This window comes from Pleurodeles waltl, chromosome 1_1 (genome assembly GCF_031143425.1).
Source record: "Pleurodeles waltl isolate 20211129_DDA chromosome 1_1, aPleWal1.hap1.20221129, whole genome shotgun sequence".
Classification (NCBI taxonomy): domain Eukaryota; kingdom Metazoa; phylum Chordata; class Amphibia; order Caudata; family Salamandridae; genus Pleurodeles; species Pleurodeles waltl.
In genome coordinates, this window is record NC_090436.1 from 639,155,826 (window position 1) to 639,179,971 (window position 24,146).

General features: G+C 42.4%; 1 protein-coding gene across 1 annotated transcript in view; it reads left to right on the top strand.

Moving 5' to 3' along the window:
• Positions 1–24,146, top strand: part of LVRN (laeverin) — a 470,465-nt gene that overhangs the window by 88,847 nt on the left and 357,472 nt on the right. The window lies entirely within an intron of this gene.

The window sequence follows — 24,146 nt, forward strand, 5'->3', positions numbered from 1 at the left end:
ACACTGACAGAATTCTACCATCTCACAAACTCTCATCACTCTCTGACAGCACTCATATTCCTCACAGCCACACTACATACAGCACTTTCACACCCCTCAAAATAGTGGAGTCACAATACAACCAGCATTCACATCCTCCACAAACAAGCAGTTTCTCTCTACTGATAAGCTCCCTCACACCCCTCACAGAGTAGTGTCTCACACAACAGACAGCACTTCCATACACCTCACAGTCAAGCGGTCTCACTTAAATCCCAGAGTGGTGGTCTTACACTACTGACTGCACTAAGACCCATAGCACTAGCAGTAAGAATCTAAACTCTCATGCCCATCACAGAATAGTAATCACAGAACAGGCAGCACTCTTACATCCCTCATAGAATAGCAGTCATACATTCCTGAAAGCAGGTTCACACCCCTACATGGACTACCAACCTCGTACTACTGACAACACTCTCACACCCTTTTGTACTCAAATGGGCACACCACTCACTCTGCACTCACATAGGTGCACTGATCACCCTACACTGATCACCCTGCAGTAACACAGGTACACTGATCACCCTGGACTCATAATGATACACCTCATACCACAAACACACAGACACACACCTTCACATACATTCACCCAACTCCTGCACTCACAAGGGAAAATTGCGCACCCTGCACTCGCTCAGGCCCAACTTTCACCCTGCTGTCACACACATGAACACCTCCCCCCGCACTTACACAGACACTAACACACACACACACAGGCTGTTGCCTTTCCATCAACCACAGCAATATAGCACACCTATTGTAGGCTACCATCAGCTCTTGATTCCCTGCTTTAAATATCAGAGACACTTTATTCTAACCACAGACTCCCTCACTAAAGATGAGAGTTTTAGCTCAGAAAGCAAACACACACAGACTTCTTCCCAGCAAAAACCCTAGGGGTGGAGTGGGGCACACATGACTTGGGACACAGTGAGGTCTGGGCTCCTGCACTCTCTTGTATATATGTCTATCTCTAACCGCTTAGCTGCAACAGCAGTTTCAGGTAAGGTTCCTCTTTGCCTCTATTAGAGTATTTTCTATGATACTGCTTCAAACTTTAACGCCTTTAAAATCTTCACTTGGAGCCAGATATGAATCTGCCTATCCCAATATCTACAATTGGCATCTAGCTGTACAGGTCGATGGCACCATTTGCCTGTGACATACACGCATAAGCAAAACTTTAAAAGAATACAAATTTTCACCCCTTTAGGATTACACACACGGGCCAATGGTGTGCTGAGAGTGAAGCTTGGTACCCTAAGCATGAGACCGCATTTCTATTTTTTAAGGAGTAATGCGCAGGATGCCCCCATCAGCTTTAGAAAGTGTAACTATCAGTTTAAAAAAATAATAATACCTTTATAAACACAACACTTGCCACGGTCTTGAGACTTTGCAGGGCACAAGCAGTGCTACAGGCCAACTGTATGGACCTTGTAGTGTTGGGGGCCTAGGCACTCATGCTACTAAAATAATGGACACAGACACAGTAGCTGGGTAGTAGGAACTGGCCTCAGGCACGTGCGCACAGGTCTTTTTTATTGGCCGGGTCACCTGACTGGTGACGCCTGTGTTGGGTGGATGTGTGGTGTAGATGTATGGCCTCTAGAACGTGTCCAGCAGGACACTACAGACCTGATGCTCTTGTCTACTTCTTCATGAGTTGGTAGATTAAAAAGACTTGGGGTCAGATGTGTCAAAGGGCTTTACCCATTCTGTATCAATGGGAAAATGTGTACATACATATTGCCGTTAATATTTCCACTTGTTGGTTGGCCACATAAAAGTTAGCAACAAATGTCGACCAAGATGCTGCTGTAATATTACCAAACTCTTGTTGGTTCTTCAGGGTCTTTATCCCATGTACCAGCACCCAGAAGGTGCGTAGGTTCGTAGATTTTGCTGCTTTATGTAGCTTTATTCACCGTTTTTCTCCTCAAAGTGGATCTAATTCACATCTCTTCTTTCTGTATTCTCTCTGTTCAGATCTTAGTGCAATCCACTGAGACTCTTTCTATTTCTTGCCAGATAACTGGCATCACAACTCTCTCTTCTTTTTGATGAAATAATCTCCCTGATATCATTGCGGGAAGATTCGGCTTCCGGCTTGGTTGTATCCACCGGGGGACCTCCGGTGCTTTGAAAACGTTCTCACATCCTGTTTATGATAATTGGCCAAGTTGCTGTCGAGATTCAGTTTAACTTGCTCAAACTGACTAAATAATTTTTCAGTTTGGTGATGTCTGATCTGATTTTCTTAATGGTTGTAATTATAGTTTGATTGCCTAATGGCTGAATGGGATCCCACAAGTACAAGCTCACCAATATTTGGCACGAAGCATCGCATGGCCACTATCGCCAGTAATAAAGAAAGGTACACTGTCCCAAACAACAACCAACCTATTTAATATATCGGAAAGCGAGGGCGAGTGAAGTCAGAGATACAGAAAGTATCAGGAGAGCCCTCAAGCACCCATTAGGGTGACATGTTTCATCATTGGGCTATCTCCTCGTCAGACCGGTGCTGCAATGTCTGGCGGACCACCCACAGATAGGGATGGTACTCAACCGAAGGCAATTTGCCAGGTGGAGGTCTGGAATGAAAACTGACTAAAAAGATAAGCAAGGATGTGTAAGTGAAGGAGAGTGAGAATAAAATAAAATTGGCTCTGAGCCTAAAACATCATTTTAATGAATCAGAGGAAAGGTTCAGGCCAAGATTAAAAACATTCAGAGTCTTGGCGGGAATAATGTCCCGCTATACTCTATAAAGAAGGAAGGGTAGTACGCCTAATCCTGTCTATTTAGTCAAGTCTCACTCTCCTTCACTTACACATCCTTACTTATCTTTTTAGTCAGTTTTCATTCCAGACCTCCACCTGGCAAATTGCCTTCGGTTGAGTACCATCCCTATCTGTGGGTGGTCCGCCAGACATTGCAGCACCGGTCTGACGAGGAGATAGCCCAGTGATGAAACATGTCACCCTAATGGGTGCTTGAGGGCTCTCCTGATACTTTCTGTATCTCTGACTTCACTCGACCTCGCTTTCCTATATATTAAACAGGTTGGTTGTTGTTTGGAACAGTGTACCTTTCTTTATAATAGGTTACTTGGGAGACCGTACACTGGACCAGTAATCTCCCTGTCCCTCTTTTGTATTTAATACACTATCGCCAGTATACACAACTTTAAATGTTTTTGTCCTCAGGAAATGGGCCTCAGTGATCTAAATGCAGTCAAGTATTTAATCTTCTTTTCCGGAGATACGAGAGTCTGAAGCGGCCTGATTAGTTGTAAATCTGCCAATCATTGCACGGAATCCTAAATTGTTCAAAGTGCTGGTCAGCAGAAAATCTTGCCGCACTTCCTTGGAATTATTCTTTATTAGCTAGGGGACTCCCATCTCAGAGTACTTGTTTCCACTAGATTTTGAATGTTTGAGCGAGCAGGTTTGAATTATAGTCGCTTCTGAGGAGCCCCACTGCACGCGAATAGATCAGTAAGTTATTTTGTACTACCCCACTAACATTTTTTTATAGACTTTTTACTTTGTGGGGTGCAGATTTGTATACACATTTCCAAAGATTATTGTTGGTGGTACAAGTGGAACAATGGCGGAGGAGTGTAATTTAAAAATAACAAGATCACCACCTTCTCTATGTAATACAGTGACTTCTACTTTGAGGCTCTTTTGTATGTATATTGCCGCTCCACCTGATGGGTGTCCCCATTTCTCCAATGGTTTGGCTGGGACATATTATTAATTATGATTTTGCCACAAACTTTCTGGTCGCTGCCAGGTTTCGTGAAGGAATATTATCTCATTTTGTTGCAATTATTTTATGAATCAGATCTTTTGATCGTGTTGTTCAAGCCTCTGACATTCCAGGACACAATAATTAAGATTGAGTCCGAGTTTTTATTTTGGTCACCAGTACATGGAAGACTTTCTATGTGATGGGCGTTAATGGCGCTGATGATGGTTGGGTTGACAGAAACTGGTATTAGTGATGAACTCCGTGTTCACAAAGCATTCATCTAGAAGGATTACCAATTAATTCAGGGCCTTTGGTTTCAGAAGAATAGATCTAACTTGAGTATTATAATCTAAGGGGTTTCTTTGATCCTATAGCATTGATGGCTGCTCCTTCTGGGCCAATCAAGAGAACACTTCTGGATACTGAATACCCGGAGAGGTTCTTATCCGGATGCCTCATGCTTCAAGAGCTGCCTTGTGAGATAATATTTTGGCTTTAAACTCACTGCTAGACAATATGATATTTGTGTATTTATTGATATCTCCAATTTCATTTAATTTCAATCAGTCGAGAAGATTTTCTCCAGGCCTTGCAGTGCCGAGAACAGTTGTAACAAATCCCCCTCTTTATTATATTGTGTTTTCCTTGCTTTGGATACTAAGGGAACATATTCTTCTTTTGTCAGTTGGCATGTTACTTGGTGATGGTCTGCTATTTGTGATGAGAGTCTCTCTCCTGGGATTGTCTCTGTAGTTGTGGGTTGGAATACTCTTATTCGGTCCCAGTTCCTTTAGCAGCCCTCCTTATGGCCTATATTTATACTTTTTGACGCAAATCAGCGCTTGGGCAGATTTGCGTCAAAAAGTTTACCGCTGGCTAACGCCATTCCAATGCGCCTTATTTATGGAATGACGTTAGCCGGCGCTGCGGCCTGGTTTGCAGCAAAATAAATTACGGTAACTGGGCAGCAGAGGTGAAGGGAAGACTGGGGGTTGTCCGCCAAAGAATGTTGCAAGTCAGGTTAGAGTCAAAAATATTGGCTCTAATCTGACTTGCGCCATTTTTTGACACACAACCCCCATGGAAATGACTCCTGTGTTAGCAAAGACAGGAGTCATGCCCCCCTGCCCAATGGCCATGCCCAGGGGACTTCTGTCTCCTGAGCATGGGCATTGGGCACAGTGGCATGTAAGGGGGCCCAAGTTAGGCCCCCCATGCCACTTAAAAAAAAATATATATACTTATCTGCACTCAACATGGATGGGTACCCCCATCCATGGGTATCCTCCAGGGGTGAGCCTGGGCGCAGGGAAGGGCACCTGTGGACTGCTTCCATGGTCTCTGACCATGGAAATGAGCCCACCGGTCCCTTAACGCCTGCTCTGACCCAGGTGTTAAAAAATGGCACAAATCCGGCTGGGCACCATGTTTTAAGGCCCGCCTCCTCCTGTGCGTCATTTTGACGCCAGAGGATAAATAAGGCGCACATGCCTTAGAGTCATTTTTTGCACGGGAACGCCTACCTTGCATGACATTAGCGAAAGGTAGGTTTTCACGTACAAAAAATGATTCAAACTCTATAACTTTGGCGCTAGACGGGTCTAGTGTCAAAGTATAAATATGGAGTTCAGTTTGTGCCTAATTTGCGTTTAAAAAAATGACGCAATTCCGGCACAGAGTATAAATATGGGCCTATTTCTCTTAACTTCAACTTGCCTTGCTCCAGTTGGCTGCTGCTTTGTTAATCGCACTCCCACTAGGCAGTTGCATCCCTGTCGGTATAGGTTTTGCAGAAATTGTTGGCTCCGACAAATAGGACTTATTTATAATTGCCTGCGTGGTGTTCTGTTCATTATTTTTACTTAGGTTTCCCTTGATGATTAGTATGGAGTTATCAGTTTGGGTAACACTAAATTGCTGTGCTGCATGCTTTCTAATTTCTTCACATGCTCCTTCAAGCACTCAATCAGTATTGGGCTTTTTCCATTTAAGGCTTACTTGATTTTTCTATAGGACCTTTAGGTGGTATTCCATCTGTTGTTGTTATCCCTATGTCTTTTATGATGTTGATATTATGATCATTCTCCTGTTCCAATTTATCAGGTGGAACCCTCTGTGAATCTGCCTGCTTAAACAGGGGAAAAAACAGCATTCTATTTTGTAGGGTTTTTCCCCTTTTTATTAAATGTTTTCAATCTTTTGTTTTTTTCTAGACAGCACCGGAGGGGCTTTAGTGTCCTCTGTTATTTTGTCCTCTTTCTGCTGAGGATAGGTGTTCAACTTTGAACAGACTGTGTTGTGAATTTTTTCTTGTTACTCTGGTTCAGATGCAAATCATTTCTCGCCTCTGGAATCTCTCATTCTTGGCTCATGCATACAGGATTTTCCTCTTTTTATGTTGGGACATTGCTCTTCAAATCTTGAATGTAACTTGTTTTTAGGTTTTTTTTCTGGGAGACTAGCTAGGTTATCCATTAAGTGGATACGATTACATGAGGGTTCTGGTACCTTAGTCCCAATTGAGCTTTAATTTTAAGATCGTTTAGTTTTTCTAGTTTCAAGTCTATTGCTCTTGTGTAAGTAGCCAATGCTTGCAGTACCGAGGTTTGCACATTCGGTTTACCAGCGTCCATTCTTGTTGCTTGACCGATCATCATCAATGTTCTTTCCACTTGGCCACACCACAGTCCTTGATATTCAGTTTGCTGGTTGGAACCTTCTTGATTTATAGAAGACAGATGTAAATTAGAAGTGCTAGCTGGCAGTTTATTGCAATTTTGACAAAGGGCTGCTCTGTTGGGCAAATACGTCCAAGGCAAGGGAAAGCTCATGGTCTATTATGGACTAGTTTAGAGCGTCATCTCAGGAGTTTGGGCTCGGTTCTTGTTGTCATTGAAATTGACAATAACATTAGCCCTTTGATACTAGCACCATTTGCCAGTATCTGAATTTCATGGCCCCTTTCTCCCTTATAGTGACTGTTTGTCAAGTGTTCTATATTTGTTGCACATGCACCGTTGGTCTGCTTGCTTTCTACTATTATAGTGTATGATAGTAGGCATACTAGGACATCACTGTCCACTGCATCCCTCTCTTTCCCACCAGCCTTGCTGTTGCCATTAATGAAACAGGTTCAAATGACTGGTTTCTGCATAAAGGGCTGAGATCTTCCTTCATTTTCTGATAGAGAGAGCTTGTTTCTTTCTTCTCTTGACTCCCATCTAAATGTATTTCAAGTAGGGGGTCACTAGGGGTGCCCTTAAGGTAGTACCCAATGTCATTATCTTGGTTTAAGCAGTTTGACTGCTCTGGCTTTACTTCAACACTGGACAGTATCTGAGGAATAGCAGGCATAACACCTATTAGAAAAGGTCCTACTTTGCTTGATAGCTTGGTGGGATGACCTGAACCTCTTAGTGTTTGCTTTGCTTGTTTTGTCTTGAAGACCTTCCCCCTTTTTTCTTGCTGGAGCCTGTAATAGAAATGAGCTACGTGTCACCATTGCCACTCCTGGCTTGTGTGCATGGCCCCCAAACTGTGAGAGATGTGTAAGCTGAATAGGTCGGGATCAAGGAGGTTGAGACAGAAGACAAAACAAAAATCTGTAATGTGGAGCCGTAGCTTTGCACAAGCACCACAAGCTGCACCCTTAGGTGGTGGGACTGCCTTCATGATGCTGTGCTCCTCCTAATGCCACTGTTTCTCTCACCAGCAGTGTTCTTCTGTCTCAGACCTTGCCACCAGTCAAATGCTATTCAGTTGAATGAGTGCTTATGGGTTGCCTATGGAGACAATGGTCAGCGGTGGCAAGAGGTGACTGTTCGCATCATGGCACTAAAGCTGGGGGTGAAATCAGAGCCAGCTCACGGCCAACGTCATTCGATGCTGGTGAGGAAACTGAAGTTGAAATGAGGCACCACAAGGGAGCGCAGATCACAAAAGTCTTGCAAGGGCTACCAGCCTGGTGGGCCCTAGGAAAAGGCTGGTGTAGCTTCTTAGTACATGCTGCAACGTACGGGGCAGAGATTAAGTGAACTGCTTAGATTAAATAAATTACTTTAAATTAAATTGCTTTTACTTAGTGCCCCTCATACGCCCCATCCACTATGTCCCTAGTATTCAGCTTCTCCAGTGGGCCGCCCTTGGTGTGGTACTGGCTTCTAGTGTGCAGCGTCTGAGGCTAGCAATTTCCTTCCTTCGGTTTCCTCCTTTGCAACAGCACCTCTCCATTACAGCCACTGCTGAGACACCACCCCACCCAATTAGTCTGCGCAACGCAGATCTTCATGTGCAAAAAAGGTGGCGAGAGACAGTTCAAAAACCCTCAGAAGAGCTGAAAGTCCTGATGCTAGCAAACAGCGAGTTGGTAGAGAGTCCAGGGGCTGAACCAGAGCTGGAAGTCAGCATCAATGTCAGAGGGTGGTCATGAGCACGGTGATAGGAGACATATTCCGATATACAACAAATATGCGTTCTTGAAAAACAGTATGCTGGTTTAATTGACTGAAGATCATGCTACAAGCAGTGCTACTAATACCCAGCTCAACTATACTCATTTAAACCACCTTTAAATGCCAAAAAGACTACTAAGATTGTGTTGTGTAACTTGCATCTTGCTCGGAACATTCAACAGCAGCTGCATTAACCCACTGATCCATCTTCTTAAATAATCACCAACATATAAGTGGCAATACTGATATTGAAAGTAGAGAAAAAGAATAAAGTGAGTGAAGTGAGAGGCTGGGATTGACTAAAAGTAAGCAGCACCCAGGCATCCACACTTCACTGCTGAGGTAATATTCCATTGGCAGCAGCAGGCTGGCTTGTAGTCAGGGTTAGACAATGTTTCTCCTGACTCCTGTGGCTGTTGAGATGGGTGGCAGAGTAGTGGGAGACATGGAGTCCCAGAGGTTTTAGCAAGGGTTGGAGTGTACTCCTGCCACATATGGGCAGTAATTGGAGAGGGCAGTGCTGGCCACTCACAATAAGGGGGCTTACAGTGGGGCTGGAATCTCTAGCCCTTGGTGCTGAAAAAACAATATCTATCAGTGTTGGACACTGCAGAACTGCAAATAATAAGACTAGGAGAATTCTAAAATTACTTCTGATAAGCAGGGATGGACTTAAAACATTCTTGCTTCAAAGGGAGCTCCAACTGCAGGCAAAAGGAAAATTAAAAGTACACTGTGCAGCATGAAATGGTGAAAGTGGGAGTAGCATCAGTGAAGCTCTCCCTGTGGTATGTGTATGAGGCCTTGAGTTGGCACATAGTTTTCTCAGGTACTAGAAGGAGCCTGCAATAGGTGTATGTGCTATTGTCATGTTCCGATTCAATTGTAGAATTTCTATTTTTGCCATAGTACACTGCTGTAGCATTTTTCGTCCTTCGCAGGAATCAAATGCAAACTGAGATCGATGAATCTTTGGACTCAGTAAGTAGTGAACAACCTAATTTCAATACCAACTCAGGCAATTTAAATACCATGACCAATGCGGACAACAACGGAAAACTCCAATCAAAATATACTTAAAGAGTTTATTACAAACACAAGCTCAAAGTGAATGTAGACAATGCACAAGACCAAATTAGAAAGATACATAATCACAAAGGGTTGCTTAAGGCGTTGAAATACATTCAGGCTAACTAGCATTAACAAAACTGGGCATTCATTAAAAATAATGATTAACATCAATAAAAAATATCTGAGACACTGATAATACGTTGTTCAGAATTTACGATCATTGATCAATTCAAATTTAGCAAAGTGAATAATCTTTGGCTGGGCACAGATCAACCCTACATCTAACCAAATCAGGGAATAAATGTGTGGGGATAAACATATGCGGGCAAAATACATAAAAAACATAAAAAGGACAAAATTAATTTGGGAAAAAATAATGTCGGACTGCAGGCCACTAACCAAGTTTGACAAAATATACGTACAAAGAGAAAGCGTCAGCATATCAGAAGCTTGCTCAAGAGCCTTCTGAATGGGGAAAATAAAATGATTTCTAAGTCTAAAAAGGGCAAGTCAAAGGTAGCCGCAAATTGCAGAGAGGAAGATAGCTCTCCCAGGGTACAGCATTCAGGGAATCCTCAAAAGCAAAGCATCAGGATCAGCAAGGCATCTGCAAACATCAGGGGCTCTCACGCGAGATGCTTGGAACTGCTCAGGACTGCTCAATGTTCAAATGTCCATCAATATTATAAAATTCACAAACCGTTCTGATCTGTAAAAGGTGTCAGTTCATGTCACGTTGAATAGTCTTCAACCATTTAGAATTCATAGTATAACTCCAAATTGAAACAGTCCAGTTTCTTCTCAGGTCTGTCAGGTCTCCCATCTGTGTGACTCCACGTGCATTTTAAATATTTGTATACGAAACCAGTTTATATTTCACACTATTCTTCCATCAAGGACACTAAGCTACATTCTTGCTATACTCAAACAATATAATCTATTACCAACTAGCTAAACTACTCATGTGAATATAACCTAGAAGAAAGTTCACAGTAGGAAATGAATCAGCATTTATAACACAGTCACTAATTACAAGCTTCAAGAGGCCTCACATATGCTAACACAAGAGAAAATACAAAATGTTTTTAATTAATACATTTTAGCAAAACACGCGTTAAATGCCAATTATAAATTTACCACTAATAATATTTCATCAATATGAATAATACATTTCATATAAAATGAAAAGCTTTGTTACTGCATTTGATTAAGTACAACAGGGAACTGCTTTTCTCTCACTTGCACATATTTTTAAACTCATTAATCATTTACTAATCACAAAAAATTCACTATTGTTTCTATATGCAGTTAGTCTAGAGTCACAATTGCATTTTAACATAAGTGTTATCCTTCTAACATATGATTTAATTCAAAATACACCTAAGTAGAAATCTGAAATACAAGCAATTACACATTTAAATTGTGTGTCAGTGCAGCTTTTTACGTCCCTTTTTTCACTCTTTCACTTTCATCAACCTAAACTGTCACATCCTGATGACTTTTGTGACACTAGAGACATCACTACATTTTAATCTCTATCAACACAAATGTGGGACTCTAACGCTCTAAATCTGAATGGTTGGTGTCTCATGGAAAACATTAATCTGTGTGTCTAAATGAGCTCCTAGAAGTCTGCCTGGTGGCAGCACTAAAGCTATCTCCTCTACCCTGCTGTCCATAACCTATTCGGAGGTATCGGTCAATGCACGTTGCTGCAACTTATAGTAATTGTAATACCTCTGTACAGCTAAACAATGGCTATCACCCAAGAAGGTGGGATCAATGTATGATGAACAGCCTGACATCACAAAGTAACTTTGCCCTGTCTAAGTAATGGAACAAAGACATTGGTTCTCAGATGCCTCCTTAAGAAAACACATTTACAAATATTGCACTTCAGCATGTCAGCAACACCTCAGAGCCCATGGATGAAAGGACTCATGTTCTGGATAAAACCAAAAAAATAATTCTGCTGTATCATCACACCAAACGTGGCAGCAGCTGTCTTGCACAAAGGAAAAACTATCTTTAACAAATAAGGAAGCACATATGCTAATTCTTTCCTTTGCTCTTAAGCCTCTGCAGCAATAACAAACTGGCCTATGTCCTCGGTTAATAATGCTAAAGCAGTACATGGAACAACGTATTATTGCAGAACAGAGGCAATAGAACCCCTTTGTATGGTGACAGGCACAACTACTGTACAATCAAAAGCATTAAGGAGAAGAAACAAACCTGTAGGGGGAGCCTAACCACTGTCTCAGTAGAGCTTTATAAAGCTTTTTTTCTGGTGATTACCTGGGAGCTGCTAAAAGCTGTGTAGTCACACCAGACTTAACCATCTGTTCTTTCTATGTTTATAATACTTTATTTTTTTTTAGCAACAGCTAATAGTGAAAGCTTGACAATGTAAAATTAATGCTGATATCGGTCTATGCTCCATGTTATCAAATATAACATTTTAGTTGAAACGGAATGGTAGAGACTTGCTAACTGTCATATAAGAACCACTGAATGAGATGTTTACAAACTACTAATGGAGGGGTGTAGAATTTAATAAAAAATCTACTTGTCAATGGGACAGGTTGCTTGTTAAATGTACTTGTCCTGTGAAAAAAATCTACTTGTCCTTTTGGTGCCATGTACTGCGGCAACAAATTATGGCAGCAATCTCATTGTCTAAGAGCTCTGAGAATAGCGTCTCTGAATATGCCAGGACTACTACTATAGTAGGGCTTGAATACTTGCAATTTCAATCCCTACATTAGCAATTTCCTTATTTTGCCACCTTACCGCAGATCTACATACTGTAACATTTCCAGTGCTGGAATGCCTTTCAGTCTGCAAACCTACTAACTTGCATGTTTTACAGATTTTCCCCAGCTCTTCTCTAATCTTTTCCCATGAGATAGGCTGGAAGTTTACTCCTGGCACCAGCAGAAGTAGAAGTTCTTCCAGGGTTGGGAAAAAAGTGGTTGGAGGAAAACTGAACTTGTAAACGCTCAATAGATTGTCACATGCGCAAATCTACACATGCATATTTGCTTCTGCTAAAATACAGTTCACAAATATTTTCTAGAAGTATGATTTCCTGGTCTACTTCTGTAAGTTCTTGGGAATTCATGAAAGCCACTAATTCAAAGACATATATCATAGGTGCATTTTACGAATTGGGTCCCTAATTAGGTCTGGCATTAACAAAGACATTTTGTTTTTATTAAACTTCTATTTCTCTCTCTATCTTTGGCTGGCTTTGAGTGATCATATTCTGCTCTTCCACAAGGAGCATAGTGGCACACAAAGTAGTTTTGTTCAGTGCCAGGAACTACCGTGGCAATCAGTGGCATAATAATATTGGAGGGGACCCCCCTGCAAAGATAATGGAGGCCCCCAGGGCAGGTGCTGTGCTTGGGGGGGGGGGGAGGCTGGGGAGCCTTTGTTACTCCACTGTGTGCTTCTTGAGACTAAAAACTTTTTTTCTGTTTGCCAGTGTTTGTTAAAATGGTGAGGACCTGGCAGCTCCCACAACAATAAAGTGTAACAAAACACATGTCAAAACAAGACACACATTGATGAAATCAAAAGACTCACTAAAAAATGGCAGATCGGTTGGCTTTGCCAGTGCCTGGTTATTTTCATCATTCCCATAATCTTGTTGAAAATGGTTACACTTGTTTTCAATTAGGGATATTTTTTGGAAATACTAGCATTTTACTAAAGACGCTTCAAAGAAACAGCACCTAAAATTTCATAGTAGCAAAACGTTTTTTTCATACTTGCATTTCTTTCTGACCATTTAATTTTGAAAGCAAAGAATCATCCCTCTTGCTTACAAGCTTATGCAAACATTTGCATCTAATCAGAGAGCATTCTGGGAGCATTATACTTAGCCTCATATTGTAAAACATTTCAAACGTGTACACTTTTTAAAAAATATTTTGGTTTACTGGAACCACCGTTAGTAGTGCAGCCCAACTTTAAAACGTTTACTTACATTGCTCTCCCTAATAATGAAGGCTTTTCATGAATGAACCATATATGCAAATTTGAACAGCATTAACATAGGAGCACATGTGTTATCTCAACTGCCGACAGTTCTCTTACCTGTAATTTGGCAACCAAAGGGTTTTTGCTACAGGACAAAATAACCATGAAAACTTGTTGCCCTTGACCCCAAACAATAAGTCCCACACGATAAGAATTTTACACCCCTGTAATGGTTAACGGATAATTACAGAAATATGCCACTGATGCAAAATAGAAATAATTTAGTTGTAATAAGCTGTGATTATGTTTATGCTTCATTATACCATTTCATTGATAATTGCCTGAATTCTGTGTTGAAGCCTGTTATTTAAACTGTGGAGAAAATCATCTTGAAACATTAGACGCTTACTATGTCTAACACTACAGATATCCTTGATGGTCTGTTCTTCATTGAAACAATTTATTGGAGTTCAAATTTCCTTAAGAAGTCCTTATTATTTTCTGATAAAGTACAGATTCACTGACCGTCCGTGTCTATTTAAAGGCCATTTTCTGACTGGACATGAAGGTACAAAACGAGGAAGTTGTTGAACTTTGTAACATGATGTCAGTGGTTTGAGATAAGTTTAGCCTGTGCACAGACATTTTTCTATGCCAAGCTTGGCTGTCAAGTTTACTAACATAATGACCTTGGTCTATGAATTACAACTAATTTTGGAGATCATAAAGTTGGATTTATTTCCTTTTATAAGAAAATCAATGGGTATTAAAGGTGTAATACATAACACACACAACTGGATTTACGGTTGTGCGGGTGCTTACAAGGCACAATTTTGCACTGCGCCTGCAGGATTCTATAATAGTAAATCGATGCAGTGCTTTTATTTGCCTGTACCAAACATTATTAATTACTCTTGTAGAAACCAGTGAAGCAGTCTTTGGCAAGCTGTCATGATCTCATTCTCTGAAACCCTTTTAGCATAAGTCCAGGGATTTGTGCTACACGATGTTTGTAAAATAGATCTTTAAATTCAAACCAACTAGATTAAACTCAGATTATGGTAGCTGTTCTTCAATCAGTTAATTTTACCCACATTTCAATAACCTTACCAATTAATTATTTGCTAAGCCTGTGCTGGATATCTTCTGACACATGCTTTGTGGTTCTTGTCACTCAGTAAAGACGAGTATTCCTTTCATTTGTGGTTTCTTTCATTTTGATATAAGAGGTTGCATTGAAATTACCCAACTAAGCAGCGGTGAGTCCCACAGGTTTAGACAACCTACTCTATTTTCTCCTGCTAAGAAGAAACTCTTTGTATATTTCTGAGGTGTGTTTTCCACAAGGAAAATCCCACAGCATTATGGTAGGTGCATTCCAAACCATTCACTGTAGTAGATTTTCAATTATTGTACCAGTGAAGTACTTGGCAAAAGGTACCTTTTGCCACATAACAAAAGACTGGGGATATAAAAAAGCTTAAATAATAACATGATGCTCTAACATTCCATTAAAACAGTATTGACTTGAAAGATGTATCTATTACATAAATCTCACAAAATCACATCAATTATTTACACATTGCGCATATCACACTTCATCTTGCTGACATTGGTCTTACCTTTCTAGAGCTTGAAACAGATTTTTCACATTTGAATATTTGTCTAAACAATATTGCCTTTTACATATATTTCAGCGAAAATGTCAAAAATAATTCAAACTTTATCTGAGTCAGCCTTCTAGTGTATAAATGCTGCGTTTTGGGTGCACCTTTACCATCTAACAGCTTCATCAGGAAATATATTTGCTTTGCTAACTTATGCTAACTTTGTTAGCTCTCCCCTACCAGGTGGAGCATACCCTGTGTAGTATAGGGAAAATTAAAAGAGCTTAATAAACCTGAAAACCATTAGTAAAACATTTTTATATTAAATATGAATGTTAAGTATTTCTATATCCTTATTTTTAATGTAGAACAAAATAAAAAAGCTACATCACTCCTAATTAAATTTGAATAAATATTTAATTAGTTTAAATATATCAAATTAAATTAATATTTTTATTTAAAACGTTATTAACAAAAAACTCACCAAAATAATTTTAGAAATAATTAATTATGTATTTATGTTTTTTAAAAGTGAAATACAGAATTGATTCAAAGTTATTTAACTATATTTTAATGACACATGGTACATTATTTTGTAAATTCTAAAAAGTTTAATAAAGTATATTAAAAAAAAAAAAGTTTTTTCAAATATTAAATGAAATTTGTATACTTTTAACTATTTAAATAATTTAATTTAATATCATGTCCTAGGGGGGTTTATTTTAAGTTCCTACTCTTATTAGTATCAGTAGTTGGCCATGTGTGATGCTGGACCTACTACTGTTCCTTTTTGGCTGTTGTAACTTTACATTGGTAAACTTGGCTCTATCCCGTTTCAAGGGGTGGAGAGATGTGAGTCTAAACATTTGAGTAACTTTACACACATAAATAGTGAATTTCCCAAAATACTTACGTTTCTCCACAGTGAAAAAGCACAATTACGTGGCATAGATATAACCTTAGAGTATCACATAGAGTACCCTTGTGAATCTGCATTGAACATGTTCCACCAGACAGCTTGTAAAGTAGTACAATTCAGCTTACTCCATGCTGACTGTTATTGTAGGAAATCCTAGAAACAGCCCTTTCAAGATGGTAAAAAAGATTTTTATGTTCAAAGAATCAAGTGAGAGCCCAATTCCAGCAAAACACTTTCCCAGATGCATAAGGAGCTGGGGACCCTCAAAACTCTTGATACTCACTCTGGTATGCCACTCATTTGGTTTTCTACTGTTCAAAACCATTTCAGGGATAACAGAATGTATTCGCTATAAGTCTGCGTTCCCTCAGAATAAAAGTGAGACAGGAAACAATCACCTCTTCTGAGATACTTTTAATGGTTGATATCTCTCCTACATGCTACAACTGTAGAGACATTTCCCTTAAAGAAGCAATCTCCTTTATGATGTTTGCAAAACGTATATTGTACCTTGGTGAGCCATGTTGCTCAATTGTGGTTAGGCAGTTTAGCTTTGAGCTGGCCCCATTCATTCAGAGGATTGTGGTGAAAAAAGAAGCAGAAGCATGGCTACTTTCTAACTTTCTGTAACCGGGTTATGAGTTTCCCGGTTACAGAGGCTGACCCCAGCCTTATCTGCCAGTGCCCCGGGGGCACTGGTGAGCGCAGCGACCCACAGAAAAACGACTCGATCCCGGATATCTGGGAGTTGAACTTCTCAAAAGGGGAGTTTCGGACACGCGCGGAACACAGAAGAAACTGTAGAAGCCAAAAGGAGAGACAAGAGAGAGACACCAAACCCCGGAAGAAGGAACAGAAGACGTCGGAGCCCAAACCCCGGCAACGCGGATCCTGCCGCAACAGATGGACGCACTTTCCCGCCAAGTTCCTGGAGGGACATGGCTGTCGCAGGTACGTTCCTGCCTTTGCATCCACTGCAATACTCTACTCGGTGGAGGCGTGGGAGTGGGGCCGGTGGGGAGCGGGGCACCTGGGAATATTGGGGAAAGGCCTCTGACATAACGGGCTCTTTCAGGAAGACCCGAGAGAGTTGCTGGTTTTTTTGTTTTTGTTTTGTTGTCTTTACACCACTTATCTGTGGACCGCCGATCATCACACTAACCTCACAGAGAGGGACTGTGAAGTTAACAGCCCTACAGAGCACACCAATAAGGTTCTCTTAAGGAAGAACCTAGAAGCCATAGCATGAGCTGGTGATCGCTTGGGAGTTAAGAAAAGGGAACCCCTGTATCCTCACCCACCACGCTGTACCACCTTACTAATCCTAACCCACAGGTCCCAGAATCCACACTTACCGTCTCTTTTCCTTTCTTTTCCTGCGCTTCCCAACATCCAAAACCGCTGTCTCCTCTGGTCCTACTTGAACTGCAGAGACATATGTCACCGGATGGAAGACACCTAAAGGAAGGAGAGAATAACAAGTCATAACTATAGAGAAGAATAACAGACAAGAAAACAGAACATCCAAAGGACAGAAATAAAAGAGACAATAAAAGAGATTCAAACCCAGGGACTGGAAAAGGGGCTAAATCACGTAAATAAAATAAAATAACCACTTTGAAGCATGGTAACTTAGTCTCGGAGCAATTTATTTTCTTGACCCCCTACCAAGCGCTATAACCCCACCTCCTACACTTTCATTCCCTGGCTAAAATCTATATTCTTCTGTATTTCCGGAAAAAGCAGTTTTCTTGCATCTCCAGAAGTAGATGGAAGTGGGGATATACTGTGGTGCTTCAGTCCACACAGGGGTATGGAATGTGCCTTGATTGCTGTTCAGTCAACCATTCTCCACATTGTTGGTTTGGGGATACAAACCTTTTGATGTTGCTGCACATCTCTGTGGCCTTTGACACCCTCAAAAGGATCAGTGTCATACAGAGCCCATGAAGTTATCTCTGGGGTCCCTGAGGGCTTTGTCTAGCTCCACTTCTCTTCAGTGCTTATGTATAACCACTGCATGAGTAGTTAATCTGGAGGTAACTCTTCATTGCGATGCAGATAATATTCCAGTTGTCACACACTATCAAGTCACTTCAATGCAGATAGATAGAGATCAGTAATGGTCTTCAATGCTGTCCAAGTGTCGACCATTGAGAATTGTTTAACCCTAACTGGTGCAAATATTGACCATCTGCAGTTTGGCACCACTCCGTGGCTGAAATACCACAGGGCAGAATACTGTTCCTTCCCTGTCAGAACCTCTGAGGTTGAAATAAAGCATAGGTCAAAATGCTATCAATGTATTTTGATGAACCAATGACAATGGATGGCCAAGGCAATCAGATCAGACCCTTGACAACAAATGTTAAATGCTGCATGTTTTGTAAAATTCTGCAGTGAGAGCAGTGTTTGATCCTTTTAACGCTACACATACCTCTGACGCTAAATGTAATCTATATTGGCTATCAGTGGCTTCTGGGATTATGCTTAAAATATTCATATGGATGCATAAATGTGAGAAAGTCATCCTTTTAGACCTGTTCACCCCCATTTTGTTTTACTGATACTGGCGGTAGCTGACTCTGACTCTGTTAACCAGACTCACGGCTAGTGCTCTGATTAAAAAGGTATATGGTACTCAGGTATAATTACAATTGGCAATTACAGATCCCTGGAAGTCCTTACTATATAGTAAGGCAAAGTTGATTTAAACTACCTATAAGTCCCTAATATATAATAGAGCAGGGAGGTGTAGAGGCCTAGTAGATTTCTCGATTTCCTGCACTAGAATGTTAATTGCTGTGTTGCCTGCTGTCATTTTTTTAAACAGCCCTGCTTTGCAGATTGTCTTTAACAGTAAATGTACGCAAATTTGTCTTTGGAATGAAAGATACTTCCAAAGTGGAAATCTGCCTTATTATTTACACACGTCACCTATAAGGTCTCCCCTTAGTACCCCAGGGGTGAGGTGCCATGTAACTATAAGCAGGAACAATATAAAAGATGTTTTATTTGCCCTGGTGAGGGAAAAACAGCCCATTTCGTTTTCCCCATTGTAGATACTTAGGGCCAGATGTAGGTACCAAAAAATTAGCGACTCGCAATTTGCTAGTATGTGCGACTCGCAAATTGCGTGTCGCTAATAGAAATGCAGGTACAATGTCAGTATACAATTTGCGACTCGCACCCGGAGTCGCAACGCAGATAGCGAGTCCGCTGTTTGCGAGGTCGTTTTTGCGACCGCGCAAAAAACGAACTCGCAATTTGCGAGTGGGTGTCGCAAATTGCGAGTACCATGTATATTGATTGCAGGTGCTGCAGAACACTCCAGAAACCACTCCAGAACACTCTGGAAACACTTCCTGGCACATGATGATGACATCACAGCCAGGAAGTTTACAAATACACCTGGGAGGAGGGAGGACCACACCCATTGTAAACTGCTGAACTGCAAATAGGAGGAACAGCAGCTACAATGGAAGAAAATCCTAGAAAAAGAAAACTAAAATTCGCAGAGAAGGAGCTGGAGATGCTGACAGATGAATGCTGTCAGCACTATAATGAACTATTCGGAAAGGCAGCCCTCAATGTGCCATAGGCCACAAAAAAACAACTCTGGCAGGAGATACAAGAAAAAATCAACTCCCTGGGGTGAGCCACAGGAGTGTGGAAGAGATTAAAAAACGGTGGTATGACATCCGCTCCCGGACCAAGGAGAGGGTGGCTGAAAGGCTCCGGGAGATGAGAGGCACAGGAGGGGGACCATCATCTGTACCACCACCCACACCCCTGGAAGAAAGGGTGGAGGAAACCCTGGAGCAGGAGGCAGTGTCAGGATTTGGAGATCTGGACACCTCAGAGCCCACTACATCAACCGGTGAGTACCATGTGATATGCCTGTACCCCTATCAATGCCATACCCCCACCCACCATGTACACAGGGGCATGCTCAACCAAGATAGCTCCATTTCAGGGTAGCAAACACCAGAATGATGCATTATGGGAAATGTAGTCAAGTAGGCAGTTCATAGGCAAATGTTTATTAGGAAGTGTGCAAAAGATAGTAGACACTGACAGTCTGTTCCCCATGTCCCACAGGTCTTCCACAAGACACCACCACAACCCACAGCAGCCAGCCCCATGAGGACAGCACAGGAGCTGCCACCACTCCCACCTGCACGACCAACACCATCCCTGTGATGTCCACACCTGCTGCAACTGTGTTTCAGTAGGCTGCGCCAGAAACAGGCAGGAGTGGCACAGTAGAGCACACAGGGCAGCCACGGCTGCGCAGGCGACGCAGGTACAGGAGAGCAGGGCTGCAGGCTGCGTCCAGCTGTACATCTACCACCAACAGCGAGGCACAGCTGCTCCGTGGTCAGCGCCTACAAAACAATATATTAGGGTGGATTAGTGGTGTGCTGCACCGCTTTGTCAGAAACAACGAGGCCAGCATGCAGCATCTAAATTCCCGAATAGACGTTATTGCCACAAACACTGGGGACCTATCCCTGTCCATGAGGGATCTGGTGGCAGGACTACTGGCACAGGCCGAGGGTGGGCAGCGCAGGGACCGTCAGCTGCTACAGAGGCTTGACCGGATGGCCACATCAATTGGCAGACTGGCTGTGAACACCACTGGCCTGTCGAGAAGGACAGTTGGCCTCCAAGTCGAAATGGGCCATTTTGCAGGAGATGTGGCTAGGGGCCTGGGCCGGATCACACACGTGATTGACTTAATGAAGGCACGGCATCTGTCCAGGGGCACAGGGGAAACACCCCAGGACAGCGAGGAGGGCTCTACAGTGAGCAGTGTCTCTGCCAGTGACACTAGGGTGCTCCGGAGTGGGAGTACCAGGCAGAGCACTGCAGAACCACCAGGGACCAGCCAGGCTGGCAGGGGCCACCGTAGAACATAGACATGACCCTGTCCCTGATGATGTGGCACATGTCATCAATGTGCCCCATGCATGGTTTGCATTTAGATGACCATGAACAGTTAGCATTTGTAAATAGTTGCATTTCTGCACATATTAAATAGTTTTTTTGTTCCACTTAACAAATTGAGTTTTTGGTCAATAGGTGAGTATGGTTGAAGTTGACACGTACCTTCCAGAGTATTGGTTTGCGATGTGTTCCCGTCTCAGTCTGCCTTGATTAGCTATACTCCGATCCCTATGATGGCGATGTGGTTGCTCTTGCTCTTCATCCTCAGGATCTGGGTCTGCAGGGGTGAGAGGTAGCCCACGTCGGGTGGCAATATTGTGCAGGATGGCGCATGCGACAACAATTTTGAATGCTGTAATGGGGGTATACTGGAGGGCACCTCCACTGCGGTGGAGGCATCTGAATCTTGCTTTCAGTAATCCGAAGGTGCGTTCTATAGGATTCCTGGTCCTCTTATGTGCACTGTTGTATCGCCTCTCTGAATCATTGCTGGGTGTTAAGAAAGGAGTCATTATCCATGGCCGTAGAGCATATGCACTGTCACCTGTTGGGCACAAACATTACAATGTTAGAAAGTCCTGGTTGGTGTGCACATTGACCTGTGTGTATGTCTGCAAGGTGTATGCAGCTCTACCTAGGAGGTATCCGTCTCCAAACTCCCCACGTTCCAGGCATTGGTGTATCCCACTGTGCCTAAAAATATAGGAGTCATGGGTACTGCCTGGAAATTTCGCAACAATGCCAGTGATGACATAATGGGCGTCACAAACAACCTGAATATTGAGTGAGTGGGTACACTTTCTGTTGCGGAACAGATGTTCCAGGTTTGCAGGGGGGCATATTTGAATATGTGTCCCATCTACACATCCTATGACATGGGGAAAGTTGGCAATCCGGTAAAAGTCCAGCTTGGTGCTGTTAATTTCTGCCTCATTCCTGGGTAGGTATATGAAGTGAGACATGTGTGTGAGTATGGCATCTAGGAAGGCCCTGAGGAACCTTGACACTGCACTTTGGGATACCCCACCTGCCACAGCAATGACCCCCTGATAGCTCCCTGAGGCCAAGAGGTGCAGTGAGCATAGCACTTGCACATGCGTAGGGATGGCGCAGGCGTGCAGAGTCTGGTGTTCTAGCTGTGGTTTTAGTAAATCAATTAATTCTAGTATGGCTGCGCTGCTAAGCCGGTATTTATCGTATATCTCCTCCTCAGTTTGCTGGAACAGAGTCTGCCTTGTTCTATAAATCTTCTCCTGTCTCTGGCTCCTCCTCCTCCTCTGCTGGGCTGCGTGGACTCTCCTCCTCACTGCTATCAGGTATATCTCCGCCATCTTGAGTAACCCAGATGCCTTCTGGGTCTCCTTTTATACTTTGGTAATGGTTACCACCTGCTCTGAGTTAGTGGTAAATGGGACATGCAAACTGGGCTTTTTGCGACTAGTCGCAATTTGCGAGTTGCACTTGCATAAGGTTTGCGACTCGCAAATTGCGACTTGCTATTTGCGGGTCGCAAAATGGGGTCGCACATTTTGCGAGTCAGTAACGGCTTGCATCGCTTTTTGCGAGTCGGAAATGGGATTTTTGCATCCCATTTCCGATTTTGCACAGTCGCAAATAGCGATTTGGGCCATTTGCGACTCGCAAAACTTTGCTACATCTGGCCCTTAGCCCCATAGGCCAACACTGGAATATTTTATTCGAGTATAATATTGTTAGGAAGGCACTAGAAATGTCATTTAAGGACTCAAAAGATGAGTAATGATAAATTCAACAACTTGCCACTGTTGAATTTATCATAACTAGTACCGAAGAGAAGTTACAGGACTTTTTTTTCTGTGAGCCAAAATTCAGCCTTCTAGCAGCTTGATTGGTCAGCCCTAACAGGCTTAGCCAAGCTGCTTTGAAGAGGTAATAAATAGCCTGCATAGAGCAGAAGTTATCTGGTGGGGGGAGCTCTGCAGAGCAACGGCCAGATAGGGGCTGGGTAAATCAAACTGGGCTTCAAGGACAACAGGACCGTAAGGAATGCCTGCCAGGCCCATACCCTCTCCCTGTACCCCTCAGCCAGATGGCAGGCCCAGGAATGGAATTTGCAGATGGTCTTGGGTGGGTGTTAATGGGAATGAGCAGCACCAGTGGGTTGGTTCAGCCAGGTCTTGCTCTCCTGGTGAGGAATCTTCCATCTTTGATTTTTAAACTTCACACTTTGGAGGAAGCTGTCATGCTTTTGGGTGCCACGATGCACCTCGTTGGTCAGAGGTGCCCCCTACTTGTCACCCCATATAATTGAAAAAATATGTGAGAGCTGCATAGTAACTCAGATCTGCTGCCTGAAACTACAAGGAGAAGAAGGACTTTCCTGCTGGAACCCTGGTTTGCACCCAAAGGACTGCTCTCTGAAGGACTGCTCCTGCTGCACTGGAAACTACAGCCCTGAGGACTTTGCCTTGCTTCCAAAATGATTAAGAAGTAGACTGTCTGAAAGCAACAGGTTAACAGAGCTTCTCTGCACCAGATGTCCTCAACCTGGAGCACATCCAGTGGACTTTTAAGGATTTTGCCAGTTGCATTGTGGGAATTGTAGTTCCAAACATCTAATGACCATCTCAAAGCTTCTAGCCCCTTACATTTGTGTTTTGGACACTTTGAACCCTCATGGGAAACATCAGGAAAAACTTCTAGAAGTTTGGAGCAACTTTTGGAAAAAGCTTCATAAGTGTACCGACCTGTCGTCGAGAGTGAAGCTGTCAATGATGAACAATGGCTTGGCCTGAATCCAGGTTCTGGAGGTTTTCCCTGTTAATGAGACATCGAGGAGTTGACCGGGAGCTTGCACTGAGCCAAACCGAAGATGTTGTATTGGATCCAAGCCTGCGAGTATCCTTGCCGGACGATGAGAGAAAAAGCTCCAGAAAAACAACTAAGTCCGAAGGTGAAACTTTGAACGAGGACTCCTGCTTAGTGTATCCGAGCAGGGCTCCATTGTGGTCACCCTCAAATTGTGACATGGTCCGGACAAGCGCAACCAGATGTCCCCGGTTGGCGCTATTGGTTTTTATGCACTAGAAAGCACATTTTTTATTTAATCTTTAAAACATCATCTCTCTGGTTTCCTCGTTGGATTTTTGTTGTTTTGGTGTCATTTTAAAGATAAAAATATCTCCTATTTTTATAAATTGGTATAATATTTTTATTGTGTGCTGTGTCTTACTTATTTAATGTATTGGTGTATTTAAATGCTTTACATACCTGTCTATTGAGTTGGCTCGCTGTCAACTACCATGTTTTGAGCCAGGGGCCAATGTATTGAGACCTTGACTGGCCATTATATTGCGTTGGTGGCCTAATTGCTAGTGGTAG